Below are 27397 nucleotides of genomic sequence, written 5' to 3' on the forward strand. Positions count from 1 at the left end.
TATTATATGAGTATGTACTTGTACTTAAAGTATTTTTTTCTGGTTATTTCTGAGGAAAGTACAATTCTCGACTTTAAAGTACATTCCCCAAATATAATTTTGTTAAATTAGTATTACGAAATGATGCTTTGTTAACTCCAAAGAAATACTGGGAGGGATATTCTACTTTTTCCAGAAACGTGAGTAGACGATGCATCGCTTCGTGTGTTCTGGGAGCGGCTTTCCCATAGGTTTTTGAACTCTCGCTACTTCTCGGTCGGTCAGTGCAAGCGAGAAAATTTAAAATTTTAGGGAGCAAAATCAATCATAATGTAGCACCTGAGACTGTGGTGCGGGAATATTAAACTTTCGAGTCGAAGAAAAAGACAACAGAGGAGAACGTTTAAATGTTTTGAGACATTCTCTTTTGTCTTTTCCTTCGACTTGAAAATTTCTTAATTTTTTTCGCACCCCAATCTCGGGTGTCTTATTATGATTAATTATCACCAGCTCGCTTGCACACTCACTGTTTTGTTTTTTTTTGTCATTAAAGAGAGGACACTTCTCTGTGAGAGAATTGCTTGCGGAAGCTACAGGGCTGACGTCATGCTCTCTCCTAGTACATTTAACTCCCTTGGGTTCAAAAATCCAGTGAAAGAAAATCGAGTGATTTTCAGGAACTTGGCTCAATCCACGTTTTGCGACATATGTGCTGCCACCTCTCAGAAAAAATTGGAAGCTTCCTAGAAAGCTGGGGGGCTGGGTTCGAGGCTTTTCCGGATATTCACACACAGACCCGGCAGGCGTGTTTTTCACGTTACGGCACGCTGGTTTTCTTTCCTTTGTTTAGTTTATTTCGTTCCGCGGCTATCTAGACGGTAGCGATGACTGAAGACGAGAACATCCCGTTCTCATTTCCTCCCGACGCTTGGGTCGAGAGGCCTCCGTCATGTGTGAACTTCTCGCAAGACGAAGTGTGGCGGTACATGCAAGCCAAGCCCAACACCCTGCTTCAGGCCCATCGCGGTTGGGCTTTCAAGGAGGAAGGCTACGTACGCAATGTTCGGTGGAACCTGTCGGACGATTCTCGGACGTGCCTTGTCCGATGCGTGTGCCTGCCTTCCATGAAGAAGGCACCGTATACTGTCTCCGCGTGGTTTACGAGGGACACCGTCACAGGCGGCATTTGCAGTTGTGTTGCTGGGTGAGTAATACCCCGTTACGTTTCTGAATAATAATTTATGTCTATGTAGCCCCGCACCACGTGAGAGAGCACGAACGCTTCGGTTAAGTGCTCCAGTGCCCACATAAAACGTGCGCCACAGCACTAAATAACGTTCTTATCGAACGTTTTATTGTGTGATCGATACAACTATTTCCACTCAGATTAGTTACTCGTTTTCGTAAACATCCACACACAGCTTGTAGAAGTCTCTTTGCTTTCACTTCTCGTGCACGCTGTTCGCACGCTAGCGCCCCATTAGCATAGCAACCTATCTAGTCATAAGAAGTTCATTTTGTATTTTATCGTTTTGTAGGAAAAGCGGGTGCTGCCAGCACATCGTAGCGCTACTTCTCTGTGCAGAGGAGAGCTGCAACACGACCACGGCAACCTCTTGCACCGATGTTCCCTGTTCTTGGATTGTTCCAGCTCAAGCTGTGTATGGAACAAATGCTTCCGTAAAATATGTTGCACTTGCACATTACGTATGTTTGAGTACTACATCATTAATGTTGTATTATACGAAGATTGTTTCTCTCACTGTCTCATTCAAGATATGCCTTTCTACATCATAATTTTTAAGTCAACTCTGGCCATTTTTCAGTTAATAGAGAGCCAATTCTGGTTCAGATTGAGGGTCTCTAGTGGCTTCAGAGGCCTGCAACTTCTCACATTCAGGTGTTATTTTGCATTTAATAACATGGAAGCCACAAAGAGCTGCATTGACAAAGTGTTTGTCAACACATCTTTGAAACCACATGGTACATGAATAATAAAAATGAGGGAAACTGGTACAATTATTAATACGTAACGCCTCCCCCCTCTCCTCCCAATCTCCTATTTCTCTTCCATTGCACCCAAGAAGCCCGCAGCTCCTGCACCGCTTGCAGATATTACGTTCAGCAAGTTCCTCATCAACAAGCCGACTCATCAGAAGAAAAGCCGTTCGTATGACCCTTGTGAAGGAGTGCCTGGCCCATTGCCTGAGGTATGGCAACGTCGTGCCAGTGAAAGAAGCGAGGCACACAGGAGCGATCCCTCAAATCGACGACTAACAGGATCTGTGGAGCCAGGAGGCCCGGAAGGTTGTACAGCACCACATGCAGACACTGCCACAACTGACTGCCGAGGAAAGGGCTGACATTGTGACCTCAACGATCGGTCAAGCCTGCAACCAAAGGTGGCACAGTGAGCGACTTGGGAGGATAACGGCATCACAGTTTTCTGCTGTGATTAAGTGCAGAGAGCCTGACTATCTTGTGAAACGGATCATGTATCCTAGCCCAGAAGCAAAGAGTGAGGCACTGCATTATGGAAGGATGAAGGAGCCCGTTGCTGTTGCCGCCTACGTCGCGCTCATGAACTGCAGGGACGACCCAGTACAGGTGTATGAGACCGGGCTACACATACATCCGCGCTACAGCTTCCTCGGAGCGTCGCCCAACGGGATCATCGTCAAGAACGGCGGAGTAGGGGTTCTTGAGGTGAAGTGTCCCATCTCGAAAATTGGGTTAACACCCGAGGAGGCCTGCGGCGACGAGAAGTTCTGCTGCGAGTTGATCGACGGAACCGTGCAACTGAAGCACAAGCACGCGTTTTACTACCAGGTGCAAGGACAAATGATGGTGACTGGGCACAGGTGGTGCGATTTTGTTTTCTGGACAAACAACACCACTGACGCCAATTCGACGCACATTGAGACAGTCACCCTAGACGAGGAGTTTGTCAGTAAGGAGCTGCTACCTGGCTTGCTGTATTTTGCCGAGCATGCTCTGTTCCCCGAGGTGATCACTAAACGCATCCAGCGACACAAGGACCTGGCTAGGGGAAAGTATGTCTCCTTCAAGAAGTTTCGTGAGGGAACCTACAGGGTGGAGTGCGGTCCTGGCTTAAAGAAAACATTCAGAAAACTGAAGTGAAGTGGAGACTGAATGACCACAAATGCAAAACGGCTCTTGTGTGTGTCGGAATTGTCGCGAGAGCCACAGCACGAAGAGGGCGCCACAAGCCAGACGACAAACAAGCCAGCGAGAGGGCTGAGTGCGAGAGTCTGGGTCGGAGAACGCCAACACGACGGATGCACGGAGGCTGACGTGCGGGCTCACTGCTCATGTGACCATGTAACGTATCATTAATTCGAATTAAACGCTTCGTTTACGCCAACCTCGTCCCGACATGGTGGCAGCGGTGGGATGCTGTGGAAGACAAGTCAACTAGCTACAACAGCAACCGCTCCGGGGAGGCAAGGCACGGGAACGCTCGGAATCCGAAACTTTGCACCGCCACGCCCGGAATCCGAAACTTTGCGTCGCCACGGCAAGGTACGTCGGCGGAACGCTCAGAATCCGAAACTTTGCATCGCCACGCGAAGGTACGTCTGCAACGACCACGCCGACCGGTAAGCGATGGCCACTGGGCAACAAGCTGCGCAACAACCAACGTCGCTAAATCCTTTCGTCGTTGAGTTGCCAGAAAAGTTGGATTTTCGACGTCCCGATGATTGGAAGCGTTGGTTCACCCGATGGGAGAGATACCGGGTCATTTCTGGGTTGAAAAAACAAGACGGGGAAACCCAAGTGAACACGTTAGTTTACGCTATGGGACGCGAAGCAGAAGATGTCCTGGCGTCGCTGAAACTGACTGGTGCCCAGAAACACGACTACGATGCAGTGACAACCGCCTTCGGCAGACACTTTGTCCCTCGGACGAATGTCATCTACGAACGTTCAAAGTTCAACAGGCGTGTGCAGGAAGCGCACGAAACGGTCGACGCCTTTGTGACAGATCTCCACAAGCTGGCAGAGGTATGTGCATACGGCGACTTAGAAGAAGAGCTAATAAGAGACCGACTCGTCGTGGGACTCGTCGACGTCAAGCTGAGTGAGCAGCTTCAGCTCAACCCTGAAGTAATGTTGGAGACGGCGATCTCCAAGGCTCGAAATTTGGAAACTGTGAAACAGCAACTCAAGGAACTGTGACCACATGCACAGCCGAACGCAATCTTAGACGAGCTTCACTTCTCCGCGCAGCGGGCCAAAAACAAGAAGCAGCTACCAGTCTGGAACAAAGAGCAGAACCAAGCTTGCAGATGGTGTGGTTCCACGCGCCCACACTTGCGTGCCAAGTGTCCTGCTGCCGACAAGACATGCAATGGGTGTGGTAAAAAAGGACACTTCGTGTCAGTGTGCCTGTCCACAAAGAAGAAAACTCAAGACGGCCAGAGTCAGCGCCACGCCGCACTCGAAGAGGTTTACCTGGTTAAAGTATCAAGTCAACTCGGATCAGAACCATGGAGGATCACAGCTTGCGTCAACGGCTCTCCCGTAGAGGTCAAGGTGGACACGGGAGCTGACGTCACGGCCATCCCGTCCAGGGTCTACAACAAGTCACTCATAGGACCACTCAGCAGACCTACGAAGGCACTCCTGGGGCCCGGCCGAGCCAAGATTCCCACCGTGGGACAGTTCAAGGCGACCCTGAGTTGGAATGGACGATCGTGCCAGGAGCAGGTGTTCGTAGTGGACAACCTTCACGACGCGCTTCTTGGCTGTCCAGCAATCAAGTCTCTGCAAGTCCAGTGCAGCCTGTCTATCGTCGAGGGATCCGAGGTAGACGAAGGCGACACAGCAGACATCTTCAGTGACTACCCCAAGCTGACTGCGGGTCTCGGACTACTAAACACCGAGTACAAGGTAGCTCTGCTCCCCAACGCCAAACCGTATGCGGTAACGTACCCGAGGCGCGTCCCTCTTCCAATGCTTCCAAGTGTCAAGCAGGAGCTGGAGCGGATGGCGAGGAGTCATCGCAAAGATAGACCACGCAACTGAGTGGTGTGCACCGATGGTTGTGGCCAGAAAGAAAAACCGAGAACTATGCATCTGTGTCGATTACAGTGGCCTGAACAGCTGCATCCTGAGGGAATGAGTCTTAACGCCAACTGTCGACGAATGCCTTGGAAAACTGGCTGGAGCAACCTGGTTCAGCAAACTCGATGCCAGAGCGGGCTACTGGCAAGCCCCACTGGCAGCAGAATCACGGGAGTATACAACCTTCTTGACGCCATGTGGTAGATTTCAGTTCCTCTGACTACCATTCGGTATCTCCGCTGCACCCAAGTTCTTTCAACGTGAGATGCTAAGAGTACTCGAAGGTCTCGAAGGTCAAGCTTGCCTTCAAGACGACATCATCGTGTTTGGAAGAACGAGAGAAGAATGTGACTCACACTTGCATCGGGTACTCAAGCGCCTGCAAGATGCGGGCATAACTCTCAACAAGGACAAATGCGTTCTTCGCAAACAGTCTGTAGAATTCCTCGGACATGTCGTCTCGGCCTACGGGGTCAGTGTGGATCCAGTAAAGATCAAGGCTCTCGTTCAACTGACACCGTCAGGAGATGTATCGGAGGTCAGGTCGTCCCTGGGTATGGCAAACCACCTGGCTAAATTTCTCCCTGGACTCACTCAACTCACGAAACCGCTTCGCGATTTGCTTCACCATGACGCTGATTGGTGCTGGGGAGAGCCTCAACAAAAAAGTTTCGACTCCGTCAAAGAAGCACTGACGACCACACCGGTGCTGGTGCACTACGATCCTCGAAGTCATCTCACAGTCTCAGCGGATGCATCCTCGTACGGCCTTGGGGCTGTCCTCCTTCAGGAGATGTCCGGAAAACGACTCCCTGTTGCCTATGCATCACGGTCACTCACAGAAACTGAACAACGCTACGCCCAGATAGAAAAGGAGACGCTGGGAATCGCATGGGCATGCGAGCATTTCCGCCAGTACTTGCTCAGTCTGCAATTCCACATAGAGACCGACCATAAGCCGCTCGTGCCTCTGTTGTCATCAAAGCGCATAGACGAGCTGAGTCCACGATTGCAGCGTCTGCGAATGAGACTGCTGGAATTTGACTACACAATCTCCCACATTCCCGGAAAGGAGATCCATACAGCTGACATACTCTCACGGAAGCCGCAAGCAACAACGGACAGCAGCAGTCAAAGAAGTCTCGAAGTAGCTTTGACAGAATACGAGCTACTTAGCGTAGAACTCCTACCGGCCTCCACCAACATGCTGGAGAGGATCAAAGAAGAACAAAAGCGGGATCCAACTATCGCGACTGTTGGGAACTATTGTTGAACGACGTGGCCCAAGGGCGTGTCACTGCCACTAGCAGTACAGAAATATGCTAATGTGTCCCAAGAGCTCACGGTAGTTGAAGAACTTCTCAAGGGAAGTCGCATCGTCATCCCGCCAAGCATGCAGGACGAGGTGCTGGAAAGCCTGCACACGGGTCATCAGGGCGTAGGTCGTTGCAGAGCTCGGGCCAATCAATCAGTTTGGTGGCCTGGCATCAGCAGGAGTGTTGAAGACTATGTTTCAAGATGTCCAGTGTGTCAGACACACCGAAAGCCTGGCGCAGAGCCCCTGCTACACACTCCACTCCCGAATCACCCATGAGAAGTTGTAGGCGCAGACCTCTTTTACGAAAATGGAGAGAACTACCTTGTAGTTGTAGATTATTTCTCGAGGTTCTTTGAACTTGAGAAATTAAGAAAGACAACAACCCAAGACATCACACGGAAACTCAGCGAGATGTTTGCCCGTTTTGGAGCCCCCGCCATCATTCGGTCAGACAATGGGCCCCAATTCGCTTCTGCCAAATTCGAAAGGTTTGCGAAGGAGTGGGGATCACGCCATGTAACAAGTAGCCCATATTATCCTCAGAGCAATGGGGCGGTGGAAAGGACCGTACAGACGGCGAAGCAGCTGCTTAAGAAGTCGCCGAACATCCACAAGGTGCTGCTTGCTCATCGGGATACCCCTGCAACTGAAGGATACTCCCCTGCGGAACTCATGATGGGAAGAAAGATACGGACAAATGTTCCAGCTGTGTCCAAAGTGTTCCAGCCTCGGTGGAACAGCGAGCCCTTTCGGAAAAAGAATCGTGCATACAAAGCCAAGCTGAGTGCACATTACGATGCCCGTCATAGGGTCAAAGAACGAGACCCTATACCTCCACATACAGCTGTGCGAATTCTGTCAGGAGCAGCCACAAGTGGGACAGTGCTGCAATCAACGCAGTCTCCTAGGTCATATGCGGTGAACACAGCCAATGGCATCACTCATCGCACGAGCAGACATCTGCAACCTTGGCAGCCTGGAATAACCGTTACGAGAGGTGGACGAAAATCAAGACCTCCAAGCCGCCTCAACCTGTAGGTGCTGGGAGTCTTCAAAGAAAGGGGTGTGTCGTGAGAGCCACAGCACGAAGAGGGCGCCACAAGCCAGACGACAAAGAAGCCAGCGAGAAAGCTGAGTGCGAGAGTCTGGGTCGGAGAACGCCAACACGACGGACGCACGGAGACTTGACGTGCGGGCTCGCTGCTCATGTAACCATGTAATGCATCGTTAACTCGAATTAAACGCTTCGTTTACGCCAACCTCGTCCCGACAGGAATCTGCCATGTCTTGAGGAATACGCAATAAAAGAAAACCAGGTCTCGAAGCTAGTGCTCGTATTTTATTAAAATCAACAGCCCCTAATGTGCTGGCAAACATGTATACAAGGTTAGTTGGAACAGGCTATCATACATATTTACATTTCTTTCAACTGTTTATACAACAAAAAATCACATGCCTGCTCAAGGCCAAGCTGTCCAAGTCTAGGGAACTTCCAACTCTGGCAATCAGTAACCTATTCCAACAAAGCACACATCTCCAGATAACTTCAGGCTTACATATAATCAACAATCACTTGTTAATGAGAAATATATTTGCAACAATGAGAGACCTGTAACAGTGAGCGAAATTTCGGAGAGGATAAAGCTGTTTGAGGTACGCCACGCGAGTCGGCTACTTCTACCAAGCACACAGATGCAAAGTGGTGAAGCTTTATGTGTGCGCAGAGCAGTGGTAGGAAGCTTGATGTGGCCAAACTGTCCGTTTATATTTAATTAGTTTGTTTTTCGCCTCAGATATTTCTTTTTCTTTAATACAAGGGTCGGCCTACATTCAGAAATTATGTACGTTCTAGTAAATATGATTGCTAAAATCGGGAAAGTGCCACAAGCAATAGGTCTAACGTGGTTGGACAGCAGTGATGAAGTTACAATGTAAGCAGCCAATTGATTGCCTCATAACATGATTAAGAAAAGATAAATACATCATACCGGATGGGCCTGGTGCAAAGTTGTGAAAAACTCGCACGGTAGTCGTAGATTAATGTTTAGAGAGTGGTCGGACTGGCTTTGCTGTGGTGACACTGGTCCACATCATAGAGGAACAATTTAGTGATTGCACAATGACTACTAACACGGGGTCTTTCAAGGAATGCTGAACCAAAATTCGGATTTAACAAAATAAGGCCGCAGAAGTGTTCACAGGATGCTACGAACGCCAAAACATCACTCATACAGCAATATCTCGAACCGATGGCCGTGTTTTTGGACGAAAAGGGAAGGACTGAGCAAAGAATGTGACGTAGCCATTCTCTGGGAACGGTTGAGAACGAAAGAAAACGGACGTCCTTCTCTGCTCCTCGGTTCGGTTTACCTCCTCGAGGGGGCAAAGGGGGGAGGGGGAATGAGAATCTGAACATGACAGGCCTTGCCTGCCTTCGTCGTTCAATCGCTCTCTTCTTTCCTAAAAATACGGCCATCCGTTCGAAATATTGCGGTACGAGTGATGTTATGGGGGTTTGTAGTGTCCCCGCCTATTGCACCTGGCTTGTTTTACGAGATCCAAAATCTTTTTTCGCATCCATTTAACATGCATCATTCAGCGTGCATGCTAAATAAGTCGTGCAAGTGATTTGTTTTTTCGCAAAATTTTTTATTGCCTTAAAGTGTTTACACAGGGAAGTTTACATGTTTTGACTGTGACACTACTAATCCCTAGTCAGTGGCTCGCGGAAATTGTTTAAGAAACAACAAACTTGAAAGACCTGGTTAGCAATGCCCATCATTGTGATGGGGAACGGACGATCCAAAATGTGAAACTGTTTTACCCTCCCAATCACACGCTGAACAATTACTCTGGCACTAGCCACCCGGCGGGAGTGCGCAACGTCCTCCTCTGGCATTTACGGCTCTTGCGGCTTTCTGAAAGCAGGGATGTGCACCTGAACCCCTGCTGGTATCTTATTAAGCTTGAAACCCTTATCCACCTTAATGGCGTCACCTGATTCCAATAGCCCTAACAACCCACTCTCCTCTACAATCAGCCTGTCTGAAACTGACTCTCCCCACAACTTGGAAACATGTGAAACGTAGCCATCAGCGGTTCAGCCAATGACCGCCTTATAAGTATTAAAATGCTTATAAGGTGAAAAAGTATGCCTCTGGGCAGCCAGGGAAGAGGGCCTCTGAATGCGCACCTCCGTTCCGTCGAGAACTATTCTTGTGTTTAAGAAGTAGCGAAAGGCATGAGGCAGATACATCTGAATTTCGTGCAGAGATGGAAGCCGTGTCAGTGTACTCAACTCTCGCTGCAGGAAGTTTATCCAGGTTGTAAACAGCCTGCTCACCGTCGCTTCATGTACTCCAAAATTGCGGGCCATTTCCCTGCCAGCCATTCCCGTTCTCAGCCTAGTAAGTACCATGAAGAATTCCTCAATGAGCTCCAACTCCCGAAGGCGGCCTTTCATCCCGTTACTCTTTCGACCGCTGGACCAGTATTGCATCTGGGATGCCCGAGGTGCAAAAAAATCGTATACTGCTTCAAATACAGCGAACTCGGGCAGCCCAGTGTAATAAATGCACTGCTTGGGGTCATGTCTGATAAAGTCAACCGATAGCCGCCGTGTCTCGTGGTGCTGTAGCTCCACTAGAGGCGCATGTTGTTAGCTTCCAAACTCAAGATCCGCTGCTGCATCTGTGCAATCTTGAGTCTGCTCTGCACCCGTCATGCGTCCCAGACATCACCGACTGACCAAGATTGTCCTCCCGCTCGATCTCTGTAAAATGGAAGTATGCATAAATGAATTCATAATTATAATTACAATGCAATTAAATGCAAAGGTGCAAGCGAGCTGGACAAGAATGACGAAAGTAATCCCTGGAGAAGGGGAACAAGAGGGACAAAGGACAAACATAAATCTCCAAACACAGCTAGGTGACTGGTGAGCGACCGAAAAAATCCGCCTGGTCCGGGTATCGAACCCGGGACCTCTCCATTACAAGTGGAGCGCTCTACCAACTGAGCTAACCAGGGGTTAGACGTCGGTAGAGCAAACGGGTTTTATCAGCTGCCACCAGTCGAACACCAACAAGGGTGAAGCTTGCAATTTAAGGTTATAATTACAACGCAATTAAATGCAAAGGTGCAAGCGAGCTGGACAAGAATGACGAAAGTAATCCCTGGAGAAGGGGAACAAGAGGGACAAAGGACAAACATAAATCTCCAAACACAGCTAGGTGACTGGTGAGCGACCGAAAAAATCCGCCTGGTCCGGGTATCGAACCCGGGACCTCTCCATTACAAGTGGAGCGCTCTACCAACTGAGCTAACCAGGGGTTAGACGTCGGTAGAGCAAACGGGTTTTATCAGCTGCCACCAGTCGAACACCAACAAGGGTGAAGCTTGCAATTTAAGGTTATAATTACAATGCAATTAAATGCAAAGGTGCAAGCGAGCTGGACAAGAATGACGAAAGTAATCCCTGGAGAAGGGGAACAAGAGGGACAAAGGACAAACATAAATCTCCAAACACAGCTAGGTGACTGGTGAGCGACCGAAAAAATCCGCCTGGTGACGGATACGTGAAGACGTGGATACGCGAAAACAAAATGCTAAGTCGGCAAGAAGGGATCCCATCCGTAGCCGCATCAGAGTCAACATAATTTGGTCTTCAACTGGCATCAGAAACGACGCCTTTGCGAGAGAAGTCACCAGTGATACATATTCCTCAAACACAGGCTTCGTAAGGCCTGTAAAAAACGATGGCTGTCGGGAACACTCTCATGCACTGTGGAGCTTGTTTGTGTTGCCCTGTCAGTGGCTTCAGGGGGCATGACCACAGCTGTCGAGCTGTATGTGTGATCAGGGGCAGCTGTGTCGTACTACACGCCCTGCTCTTTCATGGTTCTCTTGCAGTCGCAGGTTGAGCACATGGCCTCTACGTGGCGCAGCACACTGTATGTCACCGGTGAGGTGGCAGTGATGGAAGCCTCGGCAGTGCTTTCGTCGTCCGAGACAGCAGGTGGTGGTCCCACAGGAGACACCCCGGCACCTTGGTTCACTGCAGGAGCAGATGATGGCTTTGTGGTGAACTTGGCAGCGCTTTTGGGCACCGTCCTCCTGCCCTTGTGTGGCACCCTCTGTTTTGACAAAAAAAGTATGCATGGTTTGAAAATCACGGCGACGAGACTCTTTTCTGGGCACAAACGCTGAACAATGCACACAGAGGTAGGAAACGACGCTGGTACCGTCTTCTTGCAGAGAGACATAGCAGAATGTGAGATGCGGCTTTCCTCGGGGAGGCTTCCCTTAAATCTTTTGACGTCCAACCCCTCACACAGCGCCTTCCTGCAATAAGCCTACATAGCGTTTCGTTTTCGCATGTCCACCGCTCTGGCCAGCCAAATACATGGTTTTCACGTGTCGTCATTGTGGTCGCCATACGTCTCATGAATGAGGTGGAAGGTATGTTGCCACACTGCTCTGCGAGCACTTCATGAAGCTGGGTGGCACATGCCAAGGATGCCATTTCTGGTTACTGAGTTTCGTCAGCGAAACCTGTGTATATTTTACAGCGGTATTCGCGACTCCAGGCACATGCTTTTAGGCCCTAAAACTTCAGTTTTATGCGTTGTCTGCCATGCAATTGAAGGTTTTGATGCTGAAGTGGAAGTTAGCGCGAGACCCTCAACGATCAGGTTCGGATTGAGAATGTTTGGTGCTGTTTGCCCGTCTGCATCTGCGAATAGCTGTTATGGGCTCTTCCCACGCCCTGAAATGATGGCGTTGGGCATAGGGTATCTGTCATCAATAAACCCGAGTGCTGTAAAAAGATTTGTTACATTTGGCCGCGGTCAGTAGTAGATTCTGGGTCTGCTGGTTGTGAGGCGAGCGCTTTATTACAGAACTACTGTCACCTTAAAGGGAAGCTGAAGCGGTTTTAAATATGGGAAAAAACACGAGCCTAGATAATGAGACCTCATTCATCACGAATATCGTATTCGTTTGGTCGTGTTCCGCGCGGATTAACCGGAAAAGCGCCTTCAAAGTAGCGCTGAAGCCACGCCTCTCCGAAGCAGAGGGAAAGGGGAGGAAGGAGAAATCCCGCCTGCCGGCATCACAAAAGGACCGGCTGGGGAACCCCACCGCGGCTGGCCGCGCTTTCCTCGTAGGCTGCTCTAGTGCCTTTTCGAGCCGTCGTCGTTCTCCCGCTGCATAGCGCTTGCTTTTATCCCTTGACCGATCATGCTATTGACTCAATCGCCTGACGTGTCGATTTTTCTCGTTTGTTCACGTGTTTGTGAAATTCTCGTGGCACCGAACTAACTGACTCGTGCTGTTGCACGATGCCGTACTCATGTGTAGCCGCCAGCTTTCACGAACAGCGCTCGTCGCAGTTTTTCTTCCCACTTACCGTCTTTTCCACTTCGTCGCCGATATTTTAAAGGGGTGGGTGGGTTTAAGCAAGTACACCGGTTTTTGTTCGAAACGTCTTCGGACGTATGGGTTTGGGTCTGTAGAAGGCTCGCCTGAACCCGACGCTCTGGCGACCATCTTTGTAGGTAAGAAGACAATTCAGCGCATTAAAAGTCACATGCAAAAGGGAAACGTAACTAGGTAGGAATTGTAGGTTGACTGCTCTAGAAAAAAGCTATTACGTTATAAAAAGTGTGCAGTGTGCTAGAAAAGCCGCGATCATTTAGCCAAATAGCGGGTTTCCACGGGCTCTCTTGTGCTAAGCGCCTTATATTGGTGTTTTAGTGTTAGTTTCTTATATTGTTGAAGTGACCATATTTTCAATACCGACTCTGGTCCGGAAAATCTTGGAAAAAAAAACAATCTTGGGTAGCCCAAGGTTATTTTCTTTTGCCTTTAATCTACTCGGCTACCCAGTCACTTGGGAGAGGAGGGCTTGCTCTAGTAAGTGGCCATGCAATTCATAATGCGACTTTCATGGTGCAACTTGTTTTAGCATAAACGTTTTTACAGTTGCTGACAATATTTGAGGTGTCATATTTTTTAAACGTAAACATAAATTTTGTTAAATTTTCCTTCCAAAGGTTCATATTCTGTTCAGGAGAACTTTTTGGAAATACAAAGCCTGGGACTTTCTGTTCTGAATTGAGTTCTTTTTCTACAAGTTACGCAGTGTTTTCCGTATAAAGTTTGTGTCATGCAACAAATCTTTATGCCGTAGAAATGCGATCGGACGATGATAATGATTGGTGGTTGTGTGATGCAGTCAACAAATCTTGGTAGAAGTATGCGAATGAAGAGGCCCAGGAAGCTTTCGTGATTTCGACATCAAATTAAGGGCGGCCGGGCACATATCTCCGCTTTTCCTAAAGCTATAATGGCGTAATAGTTTGTGGCAAACAAACTAAACGCAGCAGAGGGTACCGCTATCACAAAGATGGACCTTCTGCGCAGTTATTCGCATAGTGCGCAAGGACATGGCGGTGGCAGAACGGCGACCCTGTCTTATCACCCGTCTCATCTCGGGGGAAGCTCTCCCGTCGCCCGAAGCCGATTATGCTATCCCTTCAAACCACTTCAGCCTTGATGAAGAATGCAGCCTGCACGCTCACGCGTCCAGCAGCTGGCAAATACGAAGGCCGATCTGTGTAGAATTCTTGTCCTCTGACAACCTTTTTGGGGAGGGTCACGCTAATCGGGCTTGAGGCGTCCCGTCAATAGCTCTCCGTTTATTGGCAACATTTTAGGTTACAATAAGTAGGAGTCGGTGCGTTCCTGAACGTATGAAGCCGGCCCTGTCGCGTCCGCGCAAGCGGTTCCTCGAGTCTGCGTTTATTACTGCGGGGGTCATTTTCCTACTTTGCCAACGGCTGGAATGCATACTTTGTCATGTAGACTGTAGATCAAAGGTATTTGCAAGATACCAAGATACTTCAAAAAGTATTTAAGATACAGTATCTTGAGTAGAGTATTTAAGATAGGCACAAGTCTGCCTACAGCCCATTCCACTGGTGGGAAGTGGTAGGCAAAGAAAAGTATAAGACCCTCGCATGTGCACTGCGACACTATCTGGCAATTCTTGGAACCCAGTTTGCAAGCGAGAGACTGTTCTCAACGTGCTTCAACACTGTGACAAGCCGACGAGTGTCTCTTGCTTCAGAACACGTGGAAAAGCTTATTTTATTTTTTTTTTGCATGGGAACTGTAAGTATTTTAAGGTGACGTAACAAGCTTCCTCACTTTCTTCTCTGAGAAAATAGGATGTCTAGTGTACTGTACTGTCTCACCTCCCTCACATATGGCTGGTGGAAAGAAATCTGATAAGGTGTAAGATTCCTCTTTTTACTTTCTTAGTTCCGCGCGAACTGTGATATGTTCAGCATCCGCGTGAACCTTGATGTTATGTTTAGAATTCTAATAGTTTAGTACCTTTTGCCTCTATTTAATTGCATATCGTTGAATTCTAGCTACTATCTAGTCGCATTGTTACAATAATTTAAAGACACATTTTGGAAAAATAAATAATTTCTTTAATCTGTACTCTTCTTAAGTAGCAGTCTAGTTACTATTTGAAAATTATTCGATTCATATTCGATTCAGTGATACAATTATACGATTCACTATTCGCACACCCCTACTTGTTTGTTTCATTATTAATTGTGAGTCACGGCTCCCCCCAAGCGGACTGCTTCTTACGTACAGCCGGGCAACGATTCGAAAAGGGCTTCGACATAGCCAACTCTCTGACTAAGGCGTTCCCACTCTCCTCTGATGGCCATCCAAAGATCATCTGTATCAGCCGTCCTCAAGTTCATCCTCGCAAGCCTTGACTTCAGTGTTCTCCAAACGTTCTTTATTATATTAAAACCTGCTTGTTTAGGGACCCGATCCAGGACGTGCACAGCTCGCTCCTCCAGAAGTGCTCGGACAGAGTTTGCCGTATGAATGGGGCTACATTCGTGCTGCAAGATAAAAGAGCCATCCTGAAAAGGCCTATCTAGTGCGTAGTGGATCAGGGTGTTGTCCAGCAGGTCACAGTAGGATGCCGAGTTGAACGATGGCGGGTCACCAGTGGTTCGAGTCTCGCAAGGCTCGACGCACCCCACACCTTCACGGAGCAGCGTCCACTGCTGAGGACGTTGGAAACGTATTCAGGCTGAATTTATAGCGCAGCTCTTAGGCGCCTGTTTCCGGGTTGAGCGGCGTCGGCGTCGCAGTAACCGCGCGCTGCATTATGGGTAAATTTCCCCGCTAAATTTAGTGGAAAAATTTCCCCGCTAACTTTAGCGGACAATTTCCCTGCTAAATTTAGCGAAGGTTTCCCACTATTCGGGAGAGGAGCAGGAGAGGAAGAAAGGGTACGGAGGGGCATACCTTCCCCTCCGTACCCTCCCCTCCTTTTCCTCAAGAGCTGCGCTCCAATTCGGCATTACAGAGAATTGTAAGAGTCTTTCATTTATTTAATTTACTTCTTGTATTTAGCGCTGACATAAAATGCTTGCCGTAGAGAACAATTTGGCACAAATGCAGACAAAACCAAATAAATAACAAACGTTTGTTTTGTAAATGAAAACATTATGACCGCCGAATAAATTGAAAGTGCGAGATCACAAAGTTGAATTCAACTTCAGAAGCGGGTCGAAGTATCAATTGGACGATGCAAGAATTAATTTGTTTAGTTATTTGCTATAAGATAAATGTGTTGTGTTTCCACAAATACCTCAAGTTGTATGGCCTCCGAACGCGGCGCCGCTGGTCCCACCTCGAGCTGAACGTAGACTCATCTGTGAAGATAACTTCACCCCACTCACTGAGGGTCCAGTCTTCGTGCGCTTGAGCAAAGTCTAGTCGCTGCCGCCGTTGTCTATCGGTGAGGTAAGGTTTCTGAGCAGCCACGCCACCTTGAAGTCCAGCCTCTCGCAATCATCTCCGAATCGTTGCAAAGCTAACATACATGTCCAGAGCGTCCCGAAGTTCTTGAGCGCTCTGGAAGGGATCCGCTACTACTGCCGCAACGATCAGCTGGTCGACCTCCTCTGACGTGCATCGATATCGGCCGGAGCGCGCAGCATCTCGTTGTCGGCCGCCCTCGTCCCTATATGCCTGAATTATCCTATTTACGGCTGTCGTCGAACGTCCCGTTGTGCTATATATATTTCGTTGCGAGACTCCTTCAAGAGACAGATGAAGAATATCTCGCCTGAGTTCCATTGGCACGACTCAGTTCACCATCTCGGCTTGCGACTGGCAACAGGAGCTTTCCGGACGTCCCCCGTCCTCATGTTGTATGCAGAATCCAATGAGCTGTCCCTGAACAAACGACGTACATATCTTAGTCTAACATATGCTTACAAGATTCTGGCCGACCCTCAGCATCCAACTTACTCCTCCTTCACAAGGTCAAGGTTCTATCGCATTTTTGAAAATAAATCAAGCATTGTAAGACCATTAAGCTTCCGCATTGAACATCTTCGCTCCTCGCTGGACCTTTCTCTGGACCAAGTCGTCCTCGTTCGGAAAGTCAACGGTATTCCACCTTGGAAAACACAGCGAGTTGAATCTGACGTCTCTCGCGAAGTTCAACAAGCACGGCATTTCCCATGCTGTAATTATAAGCAAGAGTTTGCTGAACTGCAAAATAAGTATGATGGCTATCTTCATGCTTATACAAATGGCGCCAAGACTTTATCTTTCGTCGGTTGCGCTGTATACTCTCAGCTTCTCCAAGGTTCAACGAGTTGATTGTATCGTCAGCATTTTTACTGCGGAGCTCTATGCGGTATCAATGGCGATTGACTATATTATCAGTAGGAAAATACTGAGGGCGGTCCTGTTTGTTGACTCTCAAAGTGTGATTCTTGCAGTTCGCTCTCTTAAAGATACTAAAAATATGCTTGTACAACAAATTCGATATAAACTTAACTCTGCTTTGCATGGGGGTCAAAATATAAAATTTTGTTGGGTACCCAGTCATATTGGCATTCAAGGCAATGAAGAAGCCGACAAGCTTGCAGGATCTGCTGGGAATCTTCCACAATCGCTGTCCTGTTTACCCTATCAAGATATTAAGCCCTTGGTGAAGTCCTCGATTCTTCATTCTTGGCAGTTGGAATGGGACATGGAGTGTGATAACAAGCTCCATGTTACCAAACCTGCATTGGGAGTTTGGGAAAGCTCTTCATGCAAGAGCCGACTTCATTCCCCGCAGGGGGCACCTGTGAGAGCAGGTGTTATGAGAGTGGCGTCTCCACGGACCCCGAGCCCCGCAGGGGGCGCCTGCACCTTAGGTGCTAGGTGCTTGGTGAGTAGCGTCACCACGGACCCCAGCCACATTGGCGACACCACAGACCCTGAGTAAAAAGTGGCTAAAACCCACCCACGTCTGGCTGTGCGTGGCGAGCCCGTGTCCGAGGAAAAGGGCATCCTGGTGGTTGAGCCGAGCCCGGGGTAGGTTTGGACCCTTCGGGGCCCCCCGGGTGAGGCGATACACCACTTCGGCCCCCGCTCCTCGTAGACGGGAGTTCTGGTAAGGCCCGGCCAGGATGATTCAGTCTAGTCGCCTTTTCTTCTACTATCCCCTCTTTCTCTTTTCTCCCCTTCCCTCTCCCTCACTTTCACCTTCTTTGGCGGCAAGGACCAACCTTGTGTGGTGGCAGATACCCTTATCTGAACCACACTTGGGTATAGCACCTGGGCAAGTGCTAGTAGATCAGCGGTTCCAGCAAAGCCCATTTTGTTATGGGCTGCTGACAACTCCCTAAGTTGGGCTCGATGGTGGGCGGCACACCGCAGGTGCCGAAATCCTTTTCCCATTCATATGGTTACTAAAGCTAAATCTTTCCTTGATCGGGCCCCGAAAAGGGTCCGGACCGAAGAGACAACATTAACAAGCCCTACCTTGCCAGTAATGAATTTTCCCAAATTTATAGTAATGCACTCGGAGAACGAAGATCAACCACTTGCAAAGCTTTCCCTGTTCTTAGTCACAAAGACCCTAGAAACTGTAATTGGAAAATCTTTTAAAGCCAAAAAACTTCCATCTGGCGACCTGCTTGTGGAGGTCACAAATGCCGAGGAAAGCAAAGCACTTCTTGCACTCAACCAAGTAAGAGACTACAAAGTAAAAGTGACTCCACATCGCTCACTGAACAGCATGCAAGGTGTCATCTCTGAAGATGATCTACTTGGAATATCTACCGATGAGATACTTGAGGGACTTCAAGATCAAGGGGTGGTCGCTGTGCGACGTATCACTATCCGTCGCGACGGTGAAGTCAAGACACAAAGCACATTGTGCTAACGTTCAACTCGACAACGCTTCCCTCCACAGTTAAAGCCGGGTATCTCAACTGCAAAGTTCGCCCCTACGTCCCCAATCCAAGGCGTTGCTTCCGCTGCCAGCGCTTAGGACATGGGTCACTAACCTGCTGAGAAAAAGCCACCTGTGCAAAATGTGCAATCACTGACCACCCTTCCGACAACTGTGGCAACAATACCTATTTTTGTGTCAACTGCCAGGGAACACACCCAGCATATTCTCGCAGCTGCCCCCTGTGGAAGAGAGAGAAGGAAATTCTGTCACTAAAGGCCAAAAAAAAATATTTCTTACCCAGAGGCATGGAAAAGATGCTCTTTTATTTCTCAAGGCTCTTATGCCGAGGCCACGCGCAGGGGACCGGCGCCGTCGACGGCATCAACGGGAACACAGACGTCAACGGACGACGTGCGTCTCCCCCCTCAGTCCCCCTCAACCCCATCCGGAGTGGCACAAACCACTTCAACCCCAAAACGAAATGTGGATCCTATCGCTTTAGGGTCCATTCAAGCGCAGGATTCTTCAATCCCTGCGCCATCCAAAACCCAGGTGCCTCGAGGTCAGGGACTTCCTTCTCGTCCCTCTGAAGGCGCCCGAAAACCTGGTGAGCCGTCGGGGTCACAGGCCCTTAGAGGTCAGCCCGAGGCGGCCCCAGACGAGCCGATGGACGAGAGCGGGCCCAAGTCCAAGGACGACAGGCCCCACTCAAGCTCTGAGTCCTTAGCTTCGACCTTCTGTGGTAACACAGATAGGCCGAAGAACACATCTAAAAAGAAAAATGCACCCCGCATCAAAATTAATTTTTAGGTCTAGATGAATGATCTTCCTTCTAATTCATGCATAATGGCAGCATTCCTGCAGTGGAACTGTCGAGGGTTGCTTCGAAGCTACGACGACGTGCGCTCTCTGTTAGACCAGCATCACCCTATAGCATTTTGTCTCCAGGAAACGCAACAATTGTCACTCTAATATCCTAAGGCGCTTTCAGGTTTTTCGCAGGGACAGACCTCTTCTGTCGCACAGCTCTGGTGGAGTAGCTATAGTTGTCCAGACGTCTACCCCATGTGTTGAGGTTTCTTTGAAAACTACTCTGGAAGCCGTGGCAGTTCGTGTTCTGTCTGACCGTTTAATAACCGTCTGTTCGCTTTATATTCCCCCAAGTTATCCTGTATCCCGCGAAGAGCTTGAATCATTTCACGACCAATTACCCCAACCTGCCCTAATTCTCGGTGACTTCAACGCTCATAATCCTCTTTGGGGTAGTAGAAGACGAGATACACGTGGCTCGATGATAGTGTTTTCTTTCCTCGACAGCTATATGCTTGCTGAACAAAGCAGAGTCTACGTATTTCAGTGCCCCAACTCATTCTTTTACATCTATTGATCTGTCTCTTTGCGATCCAACATTATTTCCTTTATTTTCCTGGGCTGTCGATCCTAACCCCTATGGGAGTGATCACTTTCCTATCATTCTGAACCGACTAAATCCACCTGTTACATGCCTACACAAACTCCCCGTTGGAGGTTTGAGGAAGCAAACTGGTCTGTCTTCAGCCAGGCAACCCAGCTTGCTTGTACATCGCTTAACAAACTGTCTATCGATGAAGTCACCAATTTGCTTAGTGCCCACATCCTCAATGCTGCAATTTTAGCTATCCCTATGACTTGGTCTCGAGAAGCGCTCGATGCGTACCAAAGTGCTCACATCGAGTCTCGTTCCCAGCTACGATTTCGCCCAGTTCCCGGCCTCGGAACCCGCTCAACTTTTCCTTGGAGGCCCCGCAGGGGGCACCTGTGAAAGCAGGTGTTTGGAGAGTGGCGTCTCCACGGACCCCGAGCCATGCGGGTTCGCCCGCCCACGTCTGGCTGTGCGTGGCTTTTCCGTGTCCGGGGAAAAGGGCATCCTGGTGGTTGAGCCGAGCCCGGGGTAGGTTTGGACCCTTCGGGGCCCCCCGGGTGAGGCAATACACCACTTCGGCCCCTGCTTCTCGTAGACGGGAGTCCTGGTAAGGCCCGGCCAGGATGATTCAGTCTAGTCGCCACTTCTACTATCCCCTCCCTACTTTCACCCTTGTCTTCCCCTCCTTTTCACTCTTCTCATTTCTCTTCTTTACTTTTTCAACTTCTTTGGCGGCAAGGGCTAACCTTGGGTGGTGACAGACCCCTTGTCCAGAACCGCACTTGGTTATAGTTCCTGGGCAGTGCTAATAGCATAATGTCTCCAGCAAAGCCCTTTTTGTTATGGTGCGTTATCTATTCCCTTGTTGGGCTCCGTGGTGGGCGGCACACCAAGCCGCCCCAATGCCGTCCGCGTGCTCACCGGTGAATTGGCCATAAAAGAAAGATGGTCGAGAGTGCACATCGATTTTGCAGGACCAGTTGAGGGAAGGATGTTGCTGATAGTCGTTGATTCCCGTTCCAAATGGATTGAAGCTTGCATCATGCGATCAACAACGGTAGAGGCGACTGTAAATCAACTCCGAGAACTGTTCAGCAAGTTCGGTCTACCCAGAACAATTGTTTCTGATAGTGGACCTGAGTTCATTAGTCAGCATTTTGAAGACTTTGTGAAAAGAAACAATGTGTGTCACCTCCGCTGTGCACCCTATCATCCTCAGTCTAACGGGTTGGCTGAACGGGCAGTCAGGACGATCAAGTTCGGCCTCGCTAAGTTAACTGGGGGAGATTTGGGAAAAAGGCTGGCGCAGCTTCTGATAAATTATCGTCCGACGCCTTTAGCGTGTGGCGAATCCCCAGGGGAAATACTTCTCGGGTACCGCGTTCGTTCGCGCCTGGACATGAGTGTACCGTTCCGGCCTGCGTTATTGTCCGACGATGTGCAGGTTCAAGGAGACTCCTGGGACCTTGGAGCACTGGTGTGGGTCCACAACTTCGGCCAAGGTGAAAGATGGTCACCGGGGACCGTCCAGAACAAGCTCGGGTCAAGGATGCTGGTCATCGAGACTCCGGAGGGAACAGTCCGTCGACACATGGACCAGGTCCGCGGCAGACAAGGTCCGACTGAAAGTCTGGGTGGCACTAAAGACGGTTCGGACAACGTCGGGCCGCCAGTGACACTAGGACAGCCAGGGGCCACCGAGCGAGCAAGACGTGCCAGCCCCCGACGGTCAAGACCAACCAGCCTTACGACGCTCAACGCGGACACGGAAACCGATCGATCGTTTGCAATATTAAGAGAAGAAGAAATGTTGCGTTGTCATTGCTTACATCCTTCTATTCGCTGTTATCAAGCCGATAGAAGTTTCCCTGTTGACGTCACCAGTCGTGGCGTTCTGTATATATCTGTGTTCGAAGCAATAAAGGGGGCGTTTCCCATACTGGCTACCACCACCACCGGAGCGTGTCATACTCGCTTCGCGCCTGGCCGAACGGCGGATGGCAGCTAAGACGTAACAGATCACGCATCACCACTTCGCGGGTGAAGCCACTGGAAGTTCTCAAAAGACCCTTTTCAAAAATCCCAAAAGCCCGCGCGCGCGACAAATAATGGGAGTCTTTGGTATGCCCCTCCTCCCGCTACCACGTGGCCACGTGGCACACGCGAGCAGGCGCAGGTCACCGCAACAACGACTTTTGAGCAGTTGAGTCAGGCGAGCGACGAGCCAACAGCTGCCCCTTTCTTATCCCTCTCCTTTGTGCCGGCTCTGTCGTCTGCTGCACCAACGCTTTGTCGAACCGGGTCGAAACCTGCCACGGTTGCGGTGCAAAATAAGTGGATTCGGTGACACTGCAATACGTGAAGGTAAATTACGACGAATAACATATTCAAATAAGTTTACCTGTCGCAATGCCTTTAATCTGCCAAAGATACGGTAAATCGCCAACGACGTACAACTTGGCAGATGGGCGGGATGGCGTATGGCTGCAAGGGCTGCCGCCGGGCCGTGCGCGCAGTTGTGGAGGCGCAGCGAGAAATCGCGTTTGTGAAGCCTATAATTTATTGGCAATTCTTGGAAACTTTTCAATTATGACTCTGATGAAGCTCAAAATGGGGTTTTCCATGGATGTACGCACTAGTCTTTACGGAACTTCACCCGGCTGACTTTTGCATGGCATATGACGGCCGATTGAGAACTTCCGGTGGGTTCACCTGCGCTACAAGGAGGAAGAAGCGATCCAGAAAATCATCGTAGAGATCAGTGGTGACACCAGAAAGTTTGTGTAATAAAGAAACAAGGTATTGCTGTTCTATACACGTATTAAGGTGGCGATGCAAGCGAGTTGGTTCATGAAATTGGAAACGGCGCGCAAAAAGACGAAGACAGCGAGAGAAGAGCACAGAACAAGCGCTGACTATCAACTGAAGTTTTATTAAAAACGGCTCAAACAAGAAAACACCACACAGCCAACCGACGCCGAAACCACCAGTGGCGTGTCGCTTACCATGCATCTATAAAATCGGTCTCTTTTTGTGCAGATAAGCCGAAGGCCGGCTTACGCAGTGGCCCGAGCCAGCTTTTTCGATAGAATGTGCCTCCAGCACCTCTCTTTGCACTTTTGTGTGCCCCCTGCCAATGATTAAGGTATCTTGGAAGACGGGGTGACACTGGCAGTCTCTGCAGTGTACGTATAAGTGACCTCCTGTCATTGACCGCAGGGAAAGGGCATGCTCACGCATTCTCATTGACGCAGCGTCCCGATTGTCCTATATAAACTCGTCCGCATGACAATGGAATTTTGTAGATGACACCCACAACGCATTCCACAAACTTGTTGACATGCTTAAGGGGAGACACTGCCCAGAAAAAAAAATTTCTGCAAAAAAAGTTGATTTTGAAAAATGACATCTTTACATCCACCAACATCTAGAGAGTATTCCAAAAAAGTTTCATTACTTTTCACTGTATAGTTAATTTTTTATAAATTATTTTCTGTCCACCAAAGCTATAGAAAAGGTAGGGTTTGGAGCACTTTGAACACATTTTTCTCCGTTCCACTTTTTGGTATAAATTCCATTTTAGTCAATCTATCATTTGATAATGGCAATACACGGAAAGCTCATTCTTCCCTTTTCCTGACTGAAATTTAATAAGGAGTGCGGCTATGGAACTTTTTTGTCACTTTACGGATGTCTTTTGTAAAAATTTTGTCGAAGGCACAGAAGACCAAAAAGTTGACCAATTTTGCAGAAGAGAAAATTTATAGAAATGAATTACTTTTTAGAAAACATTTTCCATAGCCGCACCCTCTAGGCATTCTGCTACATATCTAGCAAATAAAAATCTTTAATATCGCAATAGTTTTCTGACGATAGATTAACTAAACAATGTAGGCGTGTTGCTGGTAAAAGCTACTCTAATTTCCTTCTCATCTACCTGAGAGACGTGAAATTTTGTTATACACCCTCTAGCATGACCACCAGCCTACCCTGTAAATTTCATTAATTTTAAGACAAGGGTTCAAAAGTTGACCCCCCTAGGGGGTGTGCCCCCTTAAACGTACATGACATCTTGTTACTGCTTGCCTAGTTTACGCGCAGGCAAAGTTGTGCTAATTTTCGAGGCGCCGAAAAAAGCATTGGCACATTGAACCGGTTAGCCACTTTTTTTAAATTATGTGAAACCTTATGTATATATGGGATAACCTGAGGCCTTTGTTTAGGCTGAACTTTTGGTTCCTGAGAACCGCTCTTGACTTTTTTCAGGAGTCTGAGAGACACCAAGCAAAGCGGACAGAGGAAATCCTGCTTCTAAAAGTCGCTTGACCTGAGCTTCATGGCTGTCAAGCATGGCATGGTGAAAGGACCTGTACAGTGAAGCTTGGAGGCATGACGTGGCAATGTTTCGTTTCACAAGTTTAGAGTGGGCGGTATCGTATGGCACAGGACAGCGCTTGTCCTGTGCTCTTCTCTTGTTGTCTTCGTCTTTTTGCGCGCTGTTTCCAATTTCCAAAGTCTATACAAGTGCCTTTTTATTCATAATATTTTGAAACAATTTCTCCGTTCTGAAAACATACATTAAGTTTGTAAGCTTTTAGAGCCACCATCTGTTCGTGCAGTTCCACAAGCCTATCCAAGCGGGCTGTGATAGCCTGTTGTCCCTCAATGATCTTTCATGTGGGGTCTTCCTTGATCCCTGCAGACGACGAAAAAAATGTTTGCACGGTTCAAAGCGGTCACACCACTTCATTGTCACATTTCCATTATATAGCTATGAAACCAGCGCCACGCACCAATCACATAGCTGCTGTTGGAGATTTGTGTTTGTCCTTTGTCCCCTTCAGGAAATATTTATTGTTTCTTATTATCCAGCTTGCGTGCACCCCTGCATTTATTGCATTAACTATGTGGGCCATATCTAACTACAGGAAGCATTCACAAATGATCATCACAAGTTGCTAATGAGAGAACTTGCACCTTAATAGTTATAAGCAGCACAAATTTCTACTCTGTTCCTTTTGACAGTGGAGATTTTTTTTTATGGACTTGAACACTCGTTTTAATCAAATGCTGCTACACGTCTATTCTGGTTCTACAGTAAGTGTTATGTTTGTATTGCTGCATGGTGTGGTCTGCATCTAGCAGCATTTAGGATTGCTACTCACTTTCTTGGCGTGACTTCGGATTGCCCGAAGAGTGGGCCAACATATCACCCAATTCTGGTTGCCCACTTGTGCTCGTGCTTGCTTCTTGGCTATCTAAATAGAAAAGTCAACAGCCTTGAGTACTGAAATATTTGCTGTTAGGAAATACAGGATCCGCCTAAAAAAATGCTCACTAACACAGGACTGAGAGATTGCAGGAAGTTGTACCAACTAAGCTTGATTGCTCAACTAGCAACACCTGCACCTAGCGGCCACCACAGTGGTTTACTACCAACCAGGTTGAATGATCCCCCGCAGGGGGCACCTGTGAAAGCAGGTGTTTGGAGAGTGGCGTCTCCACGGACCCCGAGCCATGCGGGTTCGCCCGCCCACGTATGGCTGTGCGTGGCTTTCCCGTGTCCGGGGAAAAGGGCATCCTGGTGGTTGAGCCGAGCCCGGGGTAGGTTTGGACCCTTCGGGGCCCCCCGGGTGAGGCAATACACCACTTCGGCCCCTGCTTCTCGTAGACGGGAGTCCTGGCTTGGCCCGACCAGGATGATACAGTCTAGTCGCTTTTTCTTCTACTATCCCCTCCGATCCTTTACCTTTGTCTTCTCCTTCTTTTCACTCTTCTCATTTCTCTTCTTTCTTCTTCAACTCCTTTGGCGGCAAGGGCTAACCTTGGGTGGCGACAGACCCTTGTCCAGAACCACACTCGGTTATAGAAACTGGGCAGCACTAATAGAGTAACGTCTTCAGCCAAGCCATTCTTGTTATGAAGCGCTACCTATTCCCTTGTTGGGCTCGGTGGTGGGCGGTGCACCACAGTTTCCGAAAACCATTCCCCTCTTATGGGTTCTAAGCAAAAACAACCTGATCGGCCTCCGAAAAGAAGCGGGACCGAAGCACTATCCACATTTCTGAAACAAGACAACTCAAATGATCACTTCACAAGATTTTTCGCACTGATGGATCAAAAACATCAACTTTCGTGGGGTGTGCGGTTTACTCCACTGCCTTCAAAAAAGTTAGACAACTCCATACTCTTGCAAATATTTTAACTGCTGAATTGTATGCCATTTCAATGGCTGTTGAGTACTTACTGGAGAACAATATCATGAAAGCAATTCTGTTTGTCGACTCCCAGAGCGTTCTTCTAGCTATTTCGTCCTTAACAGACAGTAAGAACCTTCTCGTACAATATCTTCGGGTACAGTTAAACCGAGCACTTCAGCTAGGACACTTGATCAAATTCTGTTGGGTTCCTAGCCACGTAGGTATTTCCGGCAATAAGAAAGCAGACTTGCTTGCTGGCTCTGCAAAAGAGTCCCCAAAACTGCCTCTTGGCTTGCCACACCAAGACCTGAAACCAATCATCCAGAAATCAATTATGAAGTCATGGCAGTTGGATTGGGATATGGAAAAAGAGAACAAGCTTCATGTTATCAAGCCCCAACTGGGAGTGTGGGAGAGTTCCTCCCATAAAGACCGTCAGGTTGAAGTTCTCCTTTGCCGCTTACGAATCGGTCATACCCGTTTGACTCATTTGCATCTGCTCTGTGGTGAGGACGTTAAACTCTGCGACAACTGTGGGAAACCTATGACTGTTTTGCACATCCTGTGGCATTGCAAATCTTTAAACCAAGAGCGGCGATCATGTTTTCCAGAACTTTTTCAAGGTCACCTTCCCTTTCACCCATATTTTCTGCTCGGCGATCAACCATTGGTACCATTCAATCGAGTTTTAAATTTCCTTCATAAAACTGGCTTTTTACACCAGCTGTAGCTTCCAGTTCTTATAGATTATACTTTTAAGCCTCTTGGAAAAACCTTTGTTTGGCGCAATATGGCCTAAGCTGCTCTTGCGCCAAAAAACCCCAATCATCATCAACAAGATTTTTCGTTCTACATTCCGATGACTCTTCTATGCCACTCTCAAGACTGTCTCCATTCCTTGTTGCTAAAGTTCTTCAAAACACACTCGGGGCAAAATATGAAGCGAAAAAGCTTTTTTCCGGTGATCTTCTTGTCAAGATTTATGAAAGGTATCAGGCAACTGCCCTCCTCAATCTGAATATGATTCATGATCTCAAAGTGACCGTATCTGCACACCGTACGCTCAACACCATTCGCGGTGTGATATCGGAGGATGATCTCATAACCAGTTCCGAAGAGGAAATCGT

At 48.4% G+C, this 27397-nt stretch overlaps 1 non-coding gene and 1 pseudogene across 1 annotated transcript in view; one reads left to right on the forward strand and one right to left on the reverse strand.

Annotated features, from left to right (window-relative positions):
- The first annotated feature begins 863 nt into the window (after positions 1–863).
- Positions 864–3508, forward strand: LOC115311565 (annotated as a pseudogene).
- Positions 3509–11262: 7754 nt separating this feature from the next.
- Positions 11263–27397, reverse strand: part of LOC120849505 — a 69738-nt gene continuing 53603 nt past the window's right edge. The window contains exons 6-9 of the transcript XR_006077710.1: positions 25236–25328; positions 24864–24911; positions 24648–24766; positions 11263–11520 (exon numbers count right to left, since the gene is read on the reverse strand). This is a non-coding gene — a transcript (uncharacterized LOC120849505). The remainder of the gene's footprint in view (positions 11521–24647; positions 24767–24863; positions 24912–25235; positions 25329–27397) is intronic.

Source organism: Ixodes scapularis, unplaced genomic scaffold (genome assembly GCF_016920785.2).
Source record: "Ixodes scapularis isolate PalLabHiFi unplaced genomic scaffold, ASM1692078v2 PGA_scaffold1__304_contigs__length_218370807, whole genome shotgun sequence".
Taxonomy (NCBI): domain Eukaryota; kingdom Metazoa; phylum Arthropoda; class Arachnida; order Ixodida; family Ixodidae; genus Ixodes; species Ixodes scapularis.